This window comes from Varanus komodoensis, unplaced genomic scaffold, assembly GCF_004798865.1.
Source record: "Varanus komodoensis strain SLA01 unplaced genomic scaffold, ASM479886v1 scaffold57, whole genome shotgun sequence".
Lineage (NCBI taxonomy): Eukaryota > Metazoa > Chordata > Lepidosauria > Squamata > Varanidae > Varanus > Varanus komodoensis.
In genome coordinates this window covers 746,215-764,073 of record NW_025336182.1, presented here as the reverse complement: position 1 = coordinate 764,073, position 17,859 = coordinate 746,215, and the positions used below count along the sequence as shown (strand labels likewise).

General features: G+C 49.6%; 1 protein-coding gene across 13 annotated transcripts in view; it reads left to right on the top strand.

The window, feature by feature from the left end:
* The window catches only part of MEF2D (myocyte enhancer factor 2D), a 175,203-nt gene that overhangs the window by 12,013 nt on the left and 145,331 nt on the right, over positions 1–17,859 (top strand). The gene's annotated exons all lie outside the window — the stretch shown is intronic.

Sequence of the window (17,859 nt, the reverse complement as noted above, 5' to 3'; positions counted from 1 at the left end):
CACAGGGATCCATTTCGTCCCTTTTGCTGTTTAACGTCTACATGAAACCGCCGGGAGAGGTCATCAGGAGGTGTGGGCTGCGGAATCATCAGTACACTGATGATACCCAGCTCTACCTCTCGTTCTCCACCAATCCAGGTGAGGCAGTGGCTGTGCTGAACTGGTGCCTGGCCGAGGTAATGGGCTGGATGAGGGCCAATAAACTGAAGCTCAATCCAGACAAGACGGAGGTCCTGTTGGTTGGTGGATCAGGCTTCGGGGAGGGTGAATTGAACCTAGTCCTGAATGGGGTTGCACTCCCTCTCAGGGACAAGGTCCGCAGCTTGGGAGTGCTCCTCGACCCAGAGCTTTCACTGAAAGCTCAGGTGACAGTGGTGGCGAGGAGCGCTTTCTTTCAGCTTCGGCTGATCCATCAGCTGCGCCCCTACCTGGAGTACGACTGCCTGGCGACAGTGACACACGCGTTGGTGACTTCCCGCCTTGACTTCTGTAACGCGCTCTACGTGGGGCTACCCTTGAAGATGGTCCAGATACTTCAGTTGGTTCAAAATAGAGCTGCCAGGCTGCTGACGGGGACTGGGCATTATGTTCACATGACTCCAGTCCTCGGTCAGCTTCACTGGCTTCCCATTGAAGTCCAGGCCCAATTCAAGGTGTTGGTGATGACCTATAAAGCCCTTAACGGCTTGGGTCCTGGTTACCTGAAGGAGCGCTAACGTCCATATATGCCCGCCTGCCCCTTGAGATCTGCGGGAGAGGCCCTTCTCTGGGAACCCTCCATGAAGGAAATTCAGAGGGTAAGTACTCGGAGGAGGGCTTTCTCTGCTATGGCGCCCAATCTATGGAATGCGCTCCCCAGAGAGGTCCGCCTGGCGCCGTCGTTATTTGTTTTTCGGCGCCAGGCGAAGACCTTTTTATTCAAATGTTAATTGTTAATATTATTTATTCATTTTATTCTTTGGTCAGGGCAACTTAATTTCTATTGTTAGTTTATATTATTCTATTGAAGTTTATTTATGGTTGTGAGCCGCCCCGAGGCTTCGGCGAATGGGGCGGCATAGAAGTCCCCTAAATAATAAATAAATAAATAAATAAATGAATAAGGAACCCAATGCTACTTATATAGCTCCATTTTATCCTCACAACAACAGGCCAGTGAGGTAGGTCGGTCTGAGAATTATTGGCTGGCCCAAAGTCATCCTGAGAACTTCATGGCCGAGTGGGGACCAGGAGCCGCAACTCCCATGTCCAGCATCCCCACAGTGGTGTTGCATGACATCCTGTGGAGGGATACGAGTGCACAGACTCCTGCAGCTCTGGGCAAGGGAGCCTTCCGGTCCCAGACCTGCTTTACTGCTGTGACCAGCCAAGTGCTCCTGTCCCATGAAGTTCACTGGCAGACTCTCCATGCTCATTGGTGGTCCTGTCTCTGCACATGGCAGTTGTATTGAGCTGTCCTGGGTAAGAACCATTGACTTGTCCTCATTGGGTTTTACCTCCCTCCCTCGCGCTAGACCGCCCAATATCAGAAACGTTCTGGTTGGTTCAATGTACAAAAAGATATTCGTGCTAACCAAAGTACTGCAACTGGCTTAAATGACTGGCCTCGGAAACAAAATTTAAAAATTACATAAGGGGAAAAGAAAAGATCATGTTGACCATTTGGATGGTGACACACCTGCAGGTTAGGAAGGGGCTGTGAACCCAACCTGCTTCACGTAACCTGAGACTGCAGTACAGACCATGACTTTTCCGACAACTGTCCCCCGGTGTCTCTTAAGTGCCCATCGTCACACAAGCCAAACCTCAACAGCTGTGCAGCAATAGCTAGTCGGCTGTTGTACCTATCCCTTGGAGCTTTCTGCCAAGGGTACATAGGTTGACTTAATCTGATCTGTCCGATCCCCCGCAGCTTTAATACCGTCTTCAAAGAGCTGAATTCTAGTCCTGTAGGTGGGGGAGAGGATGGGCCACATCTAAAACATTTTATTTAGTTCACTCTTCTTTTTATCTTATTTTTCCACCAAATAACATTTTCCTCCTATTCTCACAACAAGCCTCTGAGGTATATTTGCCCTACATAGACTTTGTGACTGAGCGGGATTTGAACCCGGGTCTTGTCAGTCCTGATCCAACACTCTAAAGACTACACACATTGAACCAGTTTGCGCAATAATCCTGGTGTAAACAAATTGCCGTGACTTGTTTAAGCTGCGCTGGGCACCATTTGCTGCGTTTTCTGAACTCAGGCAGCAAGGCTCATTTGAGGGGCAGTGACCCTCGGGTGACCCATGGCACCTTGTTGGGTTATGTGAGGGTTGTTTCTCCCTTAAATGGCAGTGCTCCCTTAAGCAATCCATACTGACTGTGTCCGTGAGCAATTAGGCAAATAGCACCCAGGATGCATCATGGCTTGGTTAACCTGTGGTGATGGCATGAACCTGGAATCAAGCAGAGCCTCTCAAGACTGGATTCCTAGCTCCTAGTAAATCTGAGTGTATGCAGGAAGCTTGTGGGAAAGAGGAGAGGTAGATACCTCTGGGGAAAATCTAAGTCACTCAGTGTTTCAGCAGTCCATTTGCCGCTGAGGAAAGGGTCTGGAAACTGGGCAATGAAACACTGATGCTCTGGAGCATGTTAAGGTCCATGCTTTGGGTGCGAGCAACTGACACAAATAATATCTTGTGATTACGTTTGCTTTGTGTGCCTCTTGGTCAGCTCCTACAGCACGATGCAGATTACTACATTCTTAGCCATAGATCCCCCTGTGCATAAGTCACTTGACTCTGGCCTCCAACTGTCAAATGAAACTGCCTTCTGGAAAATATCGTGGGCCTGTTTATCTTTCTTTTAAAGCTGGTTACTCCTAACTTACAGGGAGGTACAGAAGTGGGTTTATTTGGCAAGTGATGGGGTAGTTGCAAGAGGCAGGGTGAGTCTCCGCTTTCTGGACAGGGAGAATAAAAGTGTCCCGGCTACATTCAGTCCTAGCTGATGGGGGTCCTGCATGGCATTGCAGTTCAGCTGAGTCTATTATCCGAAAGCCATGCCTTTGCAGCTGATTTTGGCCACGACTTTCACCACCTTGTGCTGGTCCCCACGGGCAAGAAGGCTAGTATGGCATTTTGGGCTGGCTGCAGGTTGTTAACACATATCTCTGCCCTGGGCTGGTGACTGCATGAAGCCCACCTCCCCGTGTCCCTGTTGTGGCTTAGCCCTGGCTCTCCCCGAGGAGGTCCGCCTGCACCAGGGCTCTGCCACTGCAGTGGGCTGCTGTGGGCCCCAGGCTGAATTCCCCTCTTCCTGGGCGCTCTTAGAGCAGATGGTGCTATGGGATCAAGACTCTCTTTGTTCAGCTTCTGAGTACTTCATCCTTTATCGTGTTTGTAGCCCATTTCACAACCTTTTCAGCAAGAGTTATACCCAGTATACAAGATGATAAACATGTACACAGTCAAACAGAAGCACGGTATTTGTTGAACATGCTTTGGTGCTGTAAATTTCTCCACTGATGAGAACAATGATAATGATATGGATAAGTCATATTAGCATGATGTGGGCCTTGCAGATTAATGTTGCCAACCGTAAATGCGAATATAAATTGTTTACACTGCCATTTAAGCAGTTGAATGGAGAGCTGAGTGGAGGGCTTGGAGCACCCTCCCACACACCTCGCCGATCTCATCTACCCTTCTGTCTGGCCCTGCGTGGGAGAGAGGCGAACGGTAAAAGCTCTTAAGCCAGCCATAGTAATCCCTCTTCCCTGAGCCCTGATCTGACCCGAGTTGGACTTCTCCCCCAGAGACTGTGAGAAAGACCCTGATGGCTGCCTTCCCTTGGTGGGTCTGGTGCGGGGCAGCAGGCTGCCTGGCAGTGTTTGGTGTGCTAGAGCTGGGTGGGGCGGGGGTGGCGTGCAGGGGAGTGCAGGAGGTTCCCAGGAGAGGCTCGAGTCAGGGGGAAAAGCACCTACCTTTCCCTTTCATTTCTTTATGTCCTGCTTCTCTGTTAACCTCTTTCAGGGGTGTACAAATAATTTCAAAAACCCTACAAACATGTCATTTCAGCCAGTTCTGAACACCTTGAAACTTGGGAGGAAGAGAGCTAATTGAATCCTCCAGCTGAACTCAATGGCAGCGTAAAGGGGGGATGTCCGTGGCTCGTGGCACCCGCAAGGCACACTGCCACGCTCAAGTGGCACTTCACTTCCTGAGGCTTTTTGGTATTACTTATTTTTTAAATCCGGGAGACTTTGTGTATGTTGTTACTTCATTTTATACCACCCAATAGCTGAGGCTCTCTAGGTAGTGAACAAAAGTTAAACAGGCACAACCACAAAAATTAACTTAAAAGAAGAAAACCATAATAGCAGTTACTATTGTTGTTATCCAGTATAGAAGCACAGTAGTGGTGCAGAATAAAATGGAATACAGTGGTACCTCGACTCACAAACGCCTCAGTTCACAACCAAATCGGGGTGCGAACAAACATTTCATAAAAATTTTGACTCTGGTCATGAACTCCGCATTGGGTGGTGACCACGATCGTGGCCATCTCCCCACTCCCCCCCCCCCCCGGGGGGGGGGGGGGCCCGGGGGGGGGGGGGGGGGGGGGGGGGGGATTACCGTGATTGCACCTGTCTTTCCTGCACAAGCGCCACCGCGATCTCGGCCATCCCCCCCACCAGCACGATCGTGCCCGTCTTCCCCCCCAGCATACCTGCATTCATGCCCGTCTCTCCTCCCCCAGCACGCTGGGTGCGTGCAGGGATGACAGGCACAATCACAGTCGTGCTGGTGGGGCGGGGAGATGGCCATGATCTCTCTTGTTCTGTCACTTTGCTTCACATTTTTCTGATTAAAAAAATAGTTGCAGAACAGATTAATCTTATTTACATTGAACCTTATGGGGAAATTTAACTTGGCTCATGACCAATTTGGGTCACGACCAGAGTCCTGGAACGGATTAAGTTCATGAGCCAAGGTACCACTGTGTATACAAACAAAGTTAAAGCATTAAATTGTTAAAATGCTGGGAAAATAGAAAGGTGGCACTGAAAAAAATACAAAGTGGGCACCAGGTGCATCTCTTTGGGGAGCTCATTCCAAAACCAGGGTGCCACAACTGAAAAGGCCCTCCTCCTGGTAGCCCTTTGCCTCACTTCCTTTGGAAGAAGCTCCTAGAGAAGGACCCTGGAAGGTGACCTCAGGGTCCAAGTAAGTACCCTGATAACCTGGCCCACGTTGTTTATTGCTTTGAATGTTAGTAGTAGCACTTTGAATTGGGCCTGAACTTCAGCTGGCCGTCAGTGTACCAAGAAGAGGTTTGGAGTAACATGCTCTTGGTTTCTGGACAGTTTATGAAGGCAGCCCCATGCAGTAATCTTTGCAGTAATCCAGGCAAGAGGTTACTGGAGCATGGATGACTGTAGCTGGTTCTGTCTCTCCAGGCAGGGTCATATTATTTATTTATTTAGAATATGTTTTACAATGTTCATCAGCTGAATGCTCTCGAGATGGCTTGCAATAAATTAAAACTTCAAAACCCCGTAATCCTAACCAGAAAGCTTACATAGGAACCGAACACAAAATTTTAAATACAACCCCAACATTAAAGCCAGCAAAACCCCGCCTATAATCCATAACAAACATCCACAACAAATCCTGCCAGGGATCAACCAGCAATATGGTAGGCATGTCATGAGTGGAGCCAGCTGGAGCTTGGGGTCAGACTAGGTGGCCTGGGAGGCCCCTTCTGATTCGCTCTGTCTCTATGTTTCTATCCAAGATACAATGACATATAAAGCCAAGCACACAGTATAAAACTTAACTATTAAAATATTGGGAAAATAAAAAGGGTTTTGCCTGGCACTAAAAAGAGTAAAGAGTTCATGGCAGGCACACTTCTTTGGGGAGCTGTTTCCATAAGTGGGGTGCCGCAGCTGAAAATGGGGTGTGGCTTACCTGCTTCTATCTTTTAGAGGGGCTTTTCAAGAAGGACCCCAGATGATTATTTTAGTGCATGGGTGGGCACATATGGAAGTTGCAGTTGGTGCATCAGCTGAAGCTGATAAAAGGTGCTCTGTACCACCAAGTCCACTTGAACCTCAAGGGGCAACCCTGGGTCCACAGTTGACCAAACTGCAAACCTTTGGGGGGGAGGGGAAGCAACCCCATCCAGAACAGGTTGAATATCACCCAACTGGGCAGATGAACCACCCACTGACAGTGCCTCCATCTGCTCTGGACTGAGTCTCAGTTTGTTGGCCTTCACCCAGTCTGTTACTGAGCCCAGACACTGATTCAGAGCATATTTCATGTAGATGTCGAAGAGCATCGGGTATCCCCGATGAGAGAGCCCTGCGGCACCCCATGGCGGCACTGCCGTGGCACCAAGCAACAATCCCCCAGCCCCACCTTCTGGCCTCAGCCAATCAAGCGTGTGGAATCACCGCGATGCAGCGCCTTCGGCTCGACCCAGCCAGCCTGTCCCGAAGGATGCCATGGTGAATGGTACCCGAAGCTGCTGAGAGGTCCAGGAGAATCAGAGGGTCTTTCTCCTCGCAAAGGTCATCACTGCAGGGTGACCAAGGCAGCCTCCGTTCCTAAACCGGGCCTGAAGCCCTGCTGAAAGGGATCTAGAGAGTCTGTTTCATTCAGGTGTGCCTGGAGCTGTTCATCCACCACCTGCTCAAGTACCTTGCCCAGGAAGAGGACGTTGGCCGCTGGCCTGTAGCTCTTAACACCCTCTGGGTCCAGGTGAGGCATTTCCAGGAGTGGCTTAATTACAGCCTCTTTACAGAGTCTGGCACCACTCCCTCTCTCAGGGAGGCAGCGGCAGCCTCCTGGCCCCAAGTAGCAGTCCCTTCCTTAACTGATCTAATAAGCCCTGTGGGGCAAAGGTCGAGCACGCAAGTGGTGGGCCAGACTTGACTGCGCACCGTGTCCACATCCTCTTGCCTCAAGGACTGGAGCTCATCCACTAGAAACATAGAAACAGAGCCAGTCAGAAGGGGTCTCCCGGGCCATCTAGCCTGACCCCTGGCTACGGCATGCCTACCACGTGCATGTCCAGCCTATCCACTAGAATTGGACCAGGTGGTGCTCTGCGTGCCTTTGCTGGTGGAACTGCATTAATTTTGGTGCCGATTTGTGATGAATCCGAGTGACTTTATCTTCAAAGTGCTGAGCAAATGAATCACGAGGAGCTACTGAGGGCTCCACAGTTTCGTTCTCTGGCTCAAAATTTAATAGGCCGCAAACCACTCAGAAAAACTGTGCTGGATGACATCCGGAAGATGCAACACTGCTGCAGAAGAAGTGCCTCTTTGTGACCCTTGCGTTCTAACCTGCGTTTGATCGGACTGAGCATGTGCTTTCCTCCGCCTGCAGTCTCCTGCCCGTCTGACTGTCTCCTGCCTTGCTTCACTGCCCTCTGCTCGGGTGCGTGGCGAGGAGCTGGCCGGGCTCTGCGCAAGGGAAGCAGGGGAAGAGCATGTCAGCCACCCAAGTCTTCTCCGTTTTACACAGAGCAACTTGGGCTTTGACAGGAATGCTAACCCTACCAGCAGGAAATTCCTCCAGAGCCCTCTGGAAACCCCTCGGGATTCATTAGCCTTTGGGGGCAGAGGGGTCTCACACCATTGCAGAGGGGAAAAGGAACCAAAGGTCAAAAGGAAGGGATCTGGCCATGGCAAGGGAGTTGATGTTAATTCCCCCACTTCCAGATCACCTTCCTCCTGCTCAGCTCAGCGGTGTGTCCTTGTCCTTGAGCTGGGCCAGTAGTACGTTGCAACGGCCCCATGGTTGTCATGGCGGTCATGAAGTCCTGAGCTGCCCTGGATAATGCAGCCTCAGCCTGGAAGTTGAGATCCCCCAGTACCCCCACCCTCATGGTCCTCAACACCATGTCCAGAATCACCTCTGGCAGCTTGGGCAAGGAGTCTGATGGGGGTGGGGGGCAGTACCCCAGCGGAATCCCTAATCTGTCTCAGGCACCCAGCGCAAGGTGCAAACACTCAAGACATACGCTGTACTGAAGAGGAAGGCCAGAGGGGGAGATGGTACTCCTGTAGATCATGGACACCCCCATCCCCAGCCCTTGAGTGGTGCTGTACTGAATAGCCAGGAGGGCACAGCTGACCCCTCCCAGCTCACCCCCCCACCCAGGTCTCAGTGGTGGAAGCCAGGCCAGCCCCCTCATCCACCCCTTTATTCTGGGCTGACCTGGTGTTCAGCAGCAGCAGCAGCCTTGAGAGCAAGCTGGTATGGCTGCCAGGAAGCATTCAGTTGGGGGGAAACCAGAAGGGGGGGTAGCTGTGAGGAATCTTGCCCCTTTTCTCCTCTTGGTTTTTTGGTATCCCAATGCCTTACCACAGTAATGGGGAAGCCCCCGTGCTCCCCAGGGACACAGTTGAGATGGATGCGATACAAACCACCTTGCTGTTACATTTATTTCTGAGCTGATCAGTAGCAACTGCTGCAAGTGTGGGCTCTTCCCACGCCGACCCCCAGCCATCGCCGAATGGGCAGCAGAAGCGGGATGCTACCGCCGTGCTCTTGTCTCCCTGAAGCAGCTGCTGGTGGTGATGACCCCACCTCCAGAGCACAGCTGCTGCCTTGCCAGCCAGGGCAGGTGGCTCCTGCACAGGTGGGCAGGGCAGCGAAAGCCGCCCTCTTGGTCTTCTCTCCCCTGCAGAGCAACATGCTGCCTGCTTGCACCGTCCTTACTGGGGCTCCAAATAACGTTTTAGCGCTTTGGAGCGCATACCTCACCACTGCCTTTTAATCAGGTTCTTGAGCAAGTTACTATCCTTTTAGTCTGGCCAGTTTTGCTTCTGTGAAATGAGCATTTCTTGACCAACCATGCCCACCATGGCAGCCATTTTAGGAACAGGCAAGATGCCCCATGGCAGCCATTTTGTGGGAGTTCCTGCAACAATGCTCAACATTTCAGTTGTGTCCACCAAGCAGGGGACTCTTGCTTCAGAACAATCTGGTAAGACTGAGCAGCTGAGGGAAGAAATTAGTACTCCACACAGGCCTCTGCCATAGTTCAAGCCCTGCCCGCATTGCAGGAGGTAGAACTGAGTCGGCCTAATGGCCTCCTCTAACCAAAGGACCTCCAGCCGCTTCTGCAGAGACTCTTCTGGGCCTGGCTGAAATCTGGTGGAGCTCAGGCAGTCACACCTGCTGCCGGGCTTATTTTGAGGGTTTCAGGATCCAGGGCCATCCCAGGGCAGACACACAGGTGCTTGTATGTTTAGTAAGCACAACAAGCTGCTTTCTGTTGAATGAATGTTGAAATGGTATTAAATGTGCTGTCCGGTCCTGACTGACTCCCCCCCTCCCAATCTATTTATGCCCTTTCAGGTATGAAACCTCCCAAATATGTCTGCCGTTTAAAATTCCCCCTGCCCCATTTAGAGGCGATAAGGATTAATACTGTGAAACAGAAATTGGCAGCAAAAGAAGTACTTTTTAAAGGTGATGAGGTTTATAATTCCCTGGCCACACCTGGCTGCCTCTTTCCTCCTGGATGTGACAATCTGGGGGGCACCGGTTTCATGTTGGTAGTGGCTTTCGTGCTGAGATGGTAAGTATGGTAAGGTTGCCTTGTGTGACTTTCATATCATCCATAGTAATTGCTGACTCCTGGCTTATTGGGAATTGTGATCTCATCTACATTAGGAGTTGGATCGCCCCAAAAATTCCCAGGCTGCCTGTTGAAGGATAAAAGCCGTTGATGGGAGGGTGCCCGCAAGGTCAGTGTGGTGCCAGGCAGGAGTGGAGGGTTCCCCTGTGGGGCGGGGGCTGCACCCTTCTGGATGCGTCTGGCATCCTCTGGCAGCCCTGCAGCGTGTGGACGGAAGGATATTTGTGGGCCGGGGAGGAGGGCCGCACTGTGGAACGCTGCGAAAGCACTGGCTCGGCTTTGGATGCTCAGGCTGTTCTCCCATGTCTGGAAACAATTTGGATGCACGTTCTTCTGCCTACGCCATTCCCATGTTGGGAGCCAGGGTGACGGATTCCTGCCCTGGTGCAGAGGGCTGTGCCTGTGTGCGCCTCTGCGAGTGCGGCCCTGTGTGAGGTGGAGAGGCACCCAAGGGAGGCAGAGGGCGCTCCCCCAGGGACCGGGGAGCCTGCTGGGTTTCTCGCCCTTGGGGTGATTGGATAATTAGTTGACTCAGCCCACCCGCTCCTCCTGAGGGTGCTGGAAGGAGGCCGGCCTGAAGCAGTGGACCCCCTGAGATGTGGCTGGCAATCTCCTCTCTGGCGTTGTGGCTTGGGCTCTTGGGAGCCCTGCGCTGTGGCAGCGCCTCCTTTCTCAGGTGCTTTGGGGCAGGCAGTGCAGGCGTTGCCTGGATGTGGGGTGAATAGCCAGCGGCTGTCCCACTGGGTTGGGTTATGGGCTGAAAGCCTTCCCCACTTTGCCGTCTTGTAGGGCTGGTGAGAAGCAGAAACGATGGTGTCTCAGTTGTGGAGGGGACCTGGAGGCGCATGGCCTCTTGCGAGAGCAGGCGGTGCCTCCTGCTGGGTGCCCCCGGGCTGGATGGCTGAGCAAGCGGAGGCACCCTTAAGTATGCCTCATAAATAATGGGCAGTGCTGTGGCACAAGTGCTTGCTTGCTCCTTTGCTCGCTTGCTTATGAAAAGCCTTTTACTCATGGGCCTCAGAACACTTTAGGAGAAAAGGTCAGAGACATGATAATGGTGTACCTTGCCAGCCTGAAAACTGAGGCAGGGAGGAAGTGCTGGGCAACCTTGGCCAATGTCATCCCTCAAATTGTTTCTCTGACCCTGGAATTAAAATCTTGGCTGCAGCTCGTTGAACCAAAGAGGGTGTTTTTGCTTCAGAAATAAGAGAAGACGAATCTTTTTTCATCTTGCCATAATACTGATAGGTATGGAAGACAGACTTGCATTTTCCTACTATTTCTAGCTTTAAAAATGGTACAGCATTTCATTCCTTTTAAAGACCGAGATATTTTAAAATAAAATATTTTTCCCTCATTAGCTTCTGTACCCCGGCTTAAGTCTTCTTCTTGCTACCATCTTTCTGCTCTAGAATCTCTGGTGGTGATTCTGTAGCATTCTGATCATTACCACGAGTGTTCTCTTTAAAAAAAGACATCTATTCCGTCTAATTGTTAATGTCTAATCTATTCACAAATCTATTATTTGTGTTATTGAAAACGCAGCAGCAGAGTGTTGTCTTGCAGTATTGCTGCTTCATGCTGGGATCGGTCGGAACAGCTGCGTGTAGGCCCTGGACTGACTGGCCTTTTTCGCCCCCCTGCCCCCTCTAGGTGACCATGCCTTCAGAAGCTCTCAGCCAACTTGTTTGCTTCAGCCCCCAGAGCTGCCAGGGCAACAGCCGTTCCTCGCTGTGCGGCTGCTTCTGCAATCCTGGTGTGTTAGGACACGATGCTTTTTCAAACCCCTCTTTGCTAACCTTAATAGAAAAGACAGAAATAACCTGAACACACGCCGGTTCCCTCCTTTCTTTCTTTCTTTCTTTCTTTCTTTCTTTCTTTCTTTCTTTCTTTCTTATTTATGGATTTACATCTTGCCTTTTTCCTACAAAGGGCTCAAGGCAGCTTACATCATTCTCTTCCTCCATCTTATCCCCACAACAACCCTGTGAGGTGGGTTGGGCTGAGAGTCTGTGACTGGCCTAAAGTCACCCAGTTGGCTCCATGGCTGAGCGGGGACTAGAACCCAGATCGTCTGAGTCCCAGTCCCATGCTCTTAACCACTACACCACACTGGCTCTTATGCTTCCTTTAATCATAGCACAGTCATGACTTCTGTTGCCCAGGTGCTTAGCACATTGACTTGGGGCTAACCATAATTTTTGTCAGAGAAAGGCATGTGATCTAGTTTATTTATTTATTTAAAACATTTAAAACATTTATATCGCATCTCAGGACGGCTTACAAGATTAAAACCAATAGCCATAAAAACAATAAAACAGTACAATTAAATTACTATAAACCAATACAAATAAATCAAATCAAAAGTGACTATGAACCATTAAAAATGCTACTTTAAAAATAACATTCAAATAAAAAGGTTTTAACCTGGCGCCGAAAAGAATATAGTCTCAGCGCCAGGCAGACCTCCCTGGGGAGCGCATTCCACAATCTGGGCGCCACCGCAGAGAAGGCCCTGTTCTGAGTAGATGTCCTTTTTCTAGATGTCTGAGCAGGGCCTCCCCCACAGATCTTAAGGGGCGTGAGGGTGTATAAGGAAGGAGATGTTCCTTCAGGTATCCTGGTTCCAAGCCGTTCAGGGCTTTATCGGTCAAAACCAGCACCTTGAATTGGGTCCTTCAAGTTAAATGTAACCCTTTAATTGAATTTAGTTAAAGTATAAATAATAAAATTAGTGTTTGTGGCCATGTGCATACCTGCCTGGCTGGACTCTGACCATAATGCTTTTAAAGTAGGAGCTGTGAGGTCAGCATGTGCCCTGGTGAGTGTGCAGGCTGATGCGGGGCCTGTTTACTGCTGGGCCTTCCCCTGCCACTCTGTGGGTGGCCATTTGAGGGCTTCAGGTACAATTTTTCATATTTCCAAATGCTGAACTTGAGAACCAGATAAAAATGCAAAGAAAGTAAGACAATGAAAATAGTTTCCCCTTGTTGGATGCCAAGTATGCTTTCACATATGAGAAAAGAGGCTGTCCCTGTCAGCCTCCTTGTGGGGAAGATGCTGCTCTTGGGCCAGGGCTTCTCAGACCTCTCAAGCAGTACTTGAGGCCCCCTCAAGAGCTCTTAGGTGGCTGAGGCAGAGAGTCATTCAAGTGGCACAACCGTCCGAAAGAGCTGGCAATTTGCTGCCCTCTTAATGACACTCTTAAGTTCAAACCCTCCAACATTTTAACATGAAGGTAGCATCAACCCCAAATTACAGGGGGGCACAGGAAGCTTTGTTTGTTTTCTGCCTGCTGTATTTATTGTACCATAAGATGTCCTCCACTTACTTAAAACCCTGGAGACTATTTGCTTCTTGAAATTACAGATATGTTAGAAAAACATAATTACCCTGCAATGTATTATTAGCAGTTCCAAACCAGCCTCGGCATCTGCAAGGAGTGAAATCTCCAGCCACGCACCTGAATGTCCGGACAGGGGATGGTGTCTCCATCATTCACACTAAGACGTAACTTCTGGAAATCCAGGGTGGACTTTTTTGAATAACAGCAGTACTAAGTACTAGCATGAGCAAAACTTTAGTAAAACATGCTGCCTAGGAAGGGACTTGTTTTGCCAGCAGCTAGGAAGCTGTGCTCCTTCATGGATCACTGCCTTGTCATGGCGAAGGGGCTTGCTTAGCTCAATGAAGCTATGAGCTATGCTGTGCAGGGCCACCCAAGACGGACAGGCCATAGCAGGGAGCGCTGACAAAACGTGATCCACTGGAGAAGGAAATGGCAACCCACTCCAGTATCTTTGCCATAAAAACCCCATGGACAGTACCAAAAAGGCAAAAAGATATGATGCCGGAAGATGAGCCCCTCAGGTCGGAAGGTGTCCAATATGCTACTGGGGAAGAGCAGAGGGCTAGTACTAGTAGCGCCAGAAAGAATGAAGAGACTGGGTCAAAGCCGAAAGGACACTCAGTTGCAGATGTATCTGGTGGTGAAAGGAGAGTCCAGTGCTGCAAAGATCTGTACTCCATAGGAACCTGGGATGTAAGATCCATGAATCAAGGCAAGCTGGATGTGGTCAAACAAGTGATGACAAGACTGAACATCAACATCTTAGGAATCAGTGAACTAAAATGGACAGGAATGGGTGAATTTAATTCAGATGACCATCAGGTATACTACTGTGGGCAAGAATCCCTCAGAAGAAATGGAGTAGCCTTCATAGTCAATAAAAGAGTAGGAAAAGCAGTCCTGGGATACAATCTCCAAAATTACAGAATGATCTCAGTTCGAATCCAAGGCAAACCATTCAACATCACAGTAGTCCAAGTCTCTGCCCCAACCACTGGTGCTGAAGAGGCTGAAGTTGACCAGTTCTATGAAGGCTACAACACCTTCTAGAATTAACACCAAAAAATGATGTCCATGATGTCCATGGGGGATTAGAATGCTAAAGCAGGAAGCCAAAAGATAACCGGAATAACGGGCAAGTTTGGCCTTGGAGTACAAAATGAAGCAGGCACAGGCTGGTAGAATTTTGTCAAGAGAATACGAAGGTCCTAGCAAACGCTTTTTTCCAACAACCCAAGAGACGACTCTGCACATGGGCATCACCGGACGGTCAACACAGAAATCAGATTGACTATGTGCTCTACAGCCAAGGATGGAAGACCTCTGTACAGTCAGTAGAAATGAGACCAGGAGCTGACTGTGGCTCAGATCATGAGCTTCTTGTTGCAAAATTTAGGCTTAAATTGAAGAATGTAGGGAAAAGCACTAGGTCACTCAGGTATGACCTAAATCATATCCCTGATGAATATACAGTAGAGGTGACAAATAGGTTTAAGGAATTAGATCTGATAGACAGAGTGCCTGAAGAACTATGGACGGAGGTTCGCAACATTGTACAAGAGGCAGCAACTAAAACCATCCCAAAGAAAAAGAAATGCAAGAAAGCAAAATGGCTGTCTGAGGAAGCTTTACAAATAGCTGAGGAAAGAAGGGAAGCGAAAGGCAAGGGAGAAAGAGAAAGATACAAACAAATGAATGCAGAATTCCAGAGAATAGCTAGAAGAGATAAGAGTGCCTTCTTAAATGAACAGTGCAAAGAAATAGAAGAAAACCATAGAATAGGGAGGACCAGAGAGCCCTTCAAGAAAATTGGAGATATGAAGGGAATGTTGCGTGCAAAGATGGGCATGATAAAGGAACAAAATGGCAGGGACCTAACAGAGGCAGAAGAGATTAAGAAGAGTGGCAAGATTACACAGAGGAATTATACAAGAAAGAGCTTAACGTCCCTGATAACCATGATGGGGTGGTCACTGTCTCAAGCCAGACATCCTGAAATGTGAAGTCAAATGGGCCTCAGGAAGTCTGAGCAACAACAAAGCTAGTGGAGGTGACAGTATTCCAGCTGAGCTATTCAAAATCTTAAAAGACGATGCAATAAAAGTGCTACACTCAATATGCCTGCAAATTTGGAAAACTCAACAGTGGCCACAGGATCGGAAAAGGTCAGTTTACATTCCCATCCCAAAGAAGGGCAATGCCAAAGAATGTTCACACTACCGCACCATTGCACTCATTTCACATGCTAGCAAAGTTATGCTCAAAATCCTGCAAGTTAGGCTCCAGCAGTGTGTGGACCGAGAGCTTCCAGGAGTACAGGCAGTATTTCGAAGAGGCAGAGGAACTAGAGATCAAATTGCCAACATACGCCGGATCATGGAGAAAGCTAGGGAGTTCCAGAAAAACATCTACTTCTGCTTCATTGACTATGCTAAAGCCTTTGATTGTGTGGATCACAACAAATTGTGGCAAGTGCTTAAAGAGATGGGAGTACCAGGCCATCTTATTTGTCTATTGAGAAACCTGTATGCAGTTCAAGAAGCAACAGTGAGTACTGGACACGGAACCACTGATTGGTTCAAAATTGAGAAAGGAGTTTGGCAAGGCTGTTTACTGTCGTCCTGCCTATTTAACTTATATGCAGAGCACATCATGAGAAAGGCAGGGCTAGATGAATCATCAGTTGGAATTAAGATTGCCAGGAGAAATATCAACAACCTCATATATGCAGATGATACGACTCTCATGGCAGAAAGTGAAGAGGAACTAAAGAGCCTCTTGATGTGGGTGCAGGAGGAGAGTGCAAAAGTTGGCTTGAAACTGAACATTAAGAAAACTAAGATCATGGCATCGGTCCTATCACTTCCTGGCAAACAGATGGGGAAGAAATGGAGGTAGTGACAGATTTTATTTTCCTAGGCTCCAAGATCACCGCAGATGGGGACTGCAGCCAAGAAATTAAAAGACGCTTGTTCCTGGGGAGGAAGCTATGGCAGATCTAGACAGCATACTAAAAAGCAGAGACATCACCCTGCCAACAAAAGTGCGTATAGTCAAGGCTATGGTTTTCCCAGTTGCGATGTATGGCTGTGAAAGCTGGACCATAAGGAAGGCTGAGCGCCAAAGGATTGAGGCCTTTGAATTGTGGTGCTGGAGGAGACTCCTGCGAGTCCCTTGGACCGCAAGGCGATCAAACCGGTCAGTCCTAGAGAAGATCAACCCTGACTGCTCTTTAGAAGGCCAGATCCTGAAGATGAAACTCAAATACTTTGGCCACCTAATGTGAAGGAAGGACTCCCTGGAGAAAAGCCTAATGCTGGGAACAATAGATGGCAAAAGAAGAAGGGGACGGCAGAGGATGAGGTGGCTAGATGGAGTCACTGAAGCAGTCGGCATGAGTTTAAGTGGACTCCGGGGGATGGTGGAGGACAGGAAGGCCTGGAGGAATGTTGTCCATGGGGTCGCGATGGGTCGGACACCACTTTGCGACTAACAACAACAAGGAAGCTGTGAAGTGGTCTATCAAGACCTCTGGAATATGCTTCCCCTGTCTGGGTGCCCATGTACATTGTTTACCAAGGTGACCAACGAAAAGTATTGCATTGCATTTGTCCCCAGCCTGTTTTTCCTTTTATGAGGAACCCAAGGCAGTTTGCAGAGCTCCACTTTTATCCTCACAACAGCCACCTGGGGAGGGAGATTGAGCTGAGGGTCTGCGGCTGCTCTGAAGTCGTCCAGTGAGCTTCATGGTCAAGTGGGGACTGGAACCCAGCCCAGTGCTTTGACCACCCCTGCGCACTGGCTCAGTGGGGCCTCGGTCCTATGGCCAGGGCAAGCCAGGTTGCCCTGGTTTGATAATGAGCATCATGCAGAAGAGCCGAGATGCCTACACGCCCCCACCAGCTTGCCTGAGACCATCCTGGAGACTGGCTGGATTCAAGGCGGGGGTTAAACCAAGGTCTCACTTTTTTTTTATTTATGTGCTATTGTGCTGCCAACTATCCTGACAGGGATCTCCAGGCGGCTTACAACAATAATCAAAACACAATTCTTAGAAACAATGAAACAATAAACACATCATATAAACATAATAAAACAGCAAGGATATCATAGTGGCCATTTAAGGTATTACATACAGCAAGTTCGAAGGACAACTATATGCATCATTAACATTAAATGAGCTAAAACCCGTTGTTAAAAGGCCTGGTCAAGAGAAGTGTTTGCCTGGTGTCAGAAACAGAATAAGGTTGGTACCTGGCGAATCTTCTGTAGGTGGGGGGCAGCCACCGAAGAGGCCCTTCTTCTGCTTGCCATCCCTCTCACCTCCTTGCGGGATGGCTCTTTCAGAAGGGCCTCTTGCCCAGGTCTCAATGGTTGGGTAGGCTTGTGTGGGAGAAGGCAGTCATTCAGGTAGCCAGGCCCTAAGCTGCTGAGGGCTCTGTATGTCAAAACAAGCTCTTTAAGTTGGGCCCAGGTTATAACTGGCAACCAGTCTAGTCTGCATAAAACTGGTGTTATATGGGCTGCGAACTAACACCTGCTACTAAACTGCCCCTTGGGGAGGCGGGAGAGAATCACACCTGGTCAGAAGAAGAAGAGTCATCTGGACTGTCCTGCCCACTCAGTCAGCCTCCCTCTGGTGGCCCGTGTGAGTTTGGAGGGGCACGGGCTGCACGGGCACCACTTGGCCCTTCTGCACCAGCCACGCTGTGGGCTTGAGGCCAGGGTGCTGGCAGGTCCCTCGGGCCCAGCAGCCTGGAGATGCTGCGCTGCTCCAGGAGCAGCTGCATGAGGGAGGAGGTGGAAGCCCACGTCCTGCCTGCGTCTGGAGAGGGGTCTCTGGCTGGCCTGACCCAGGA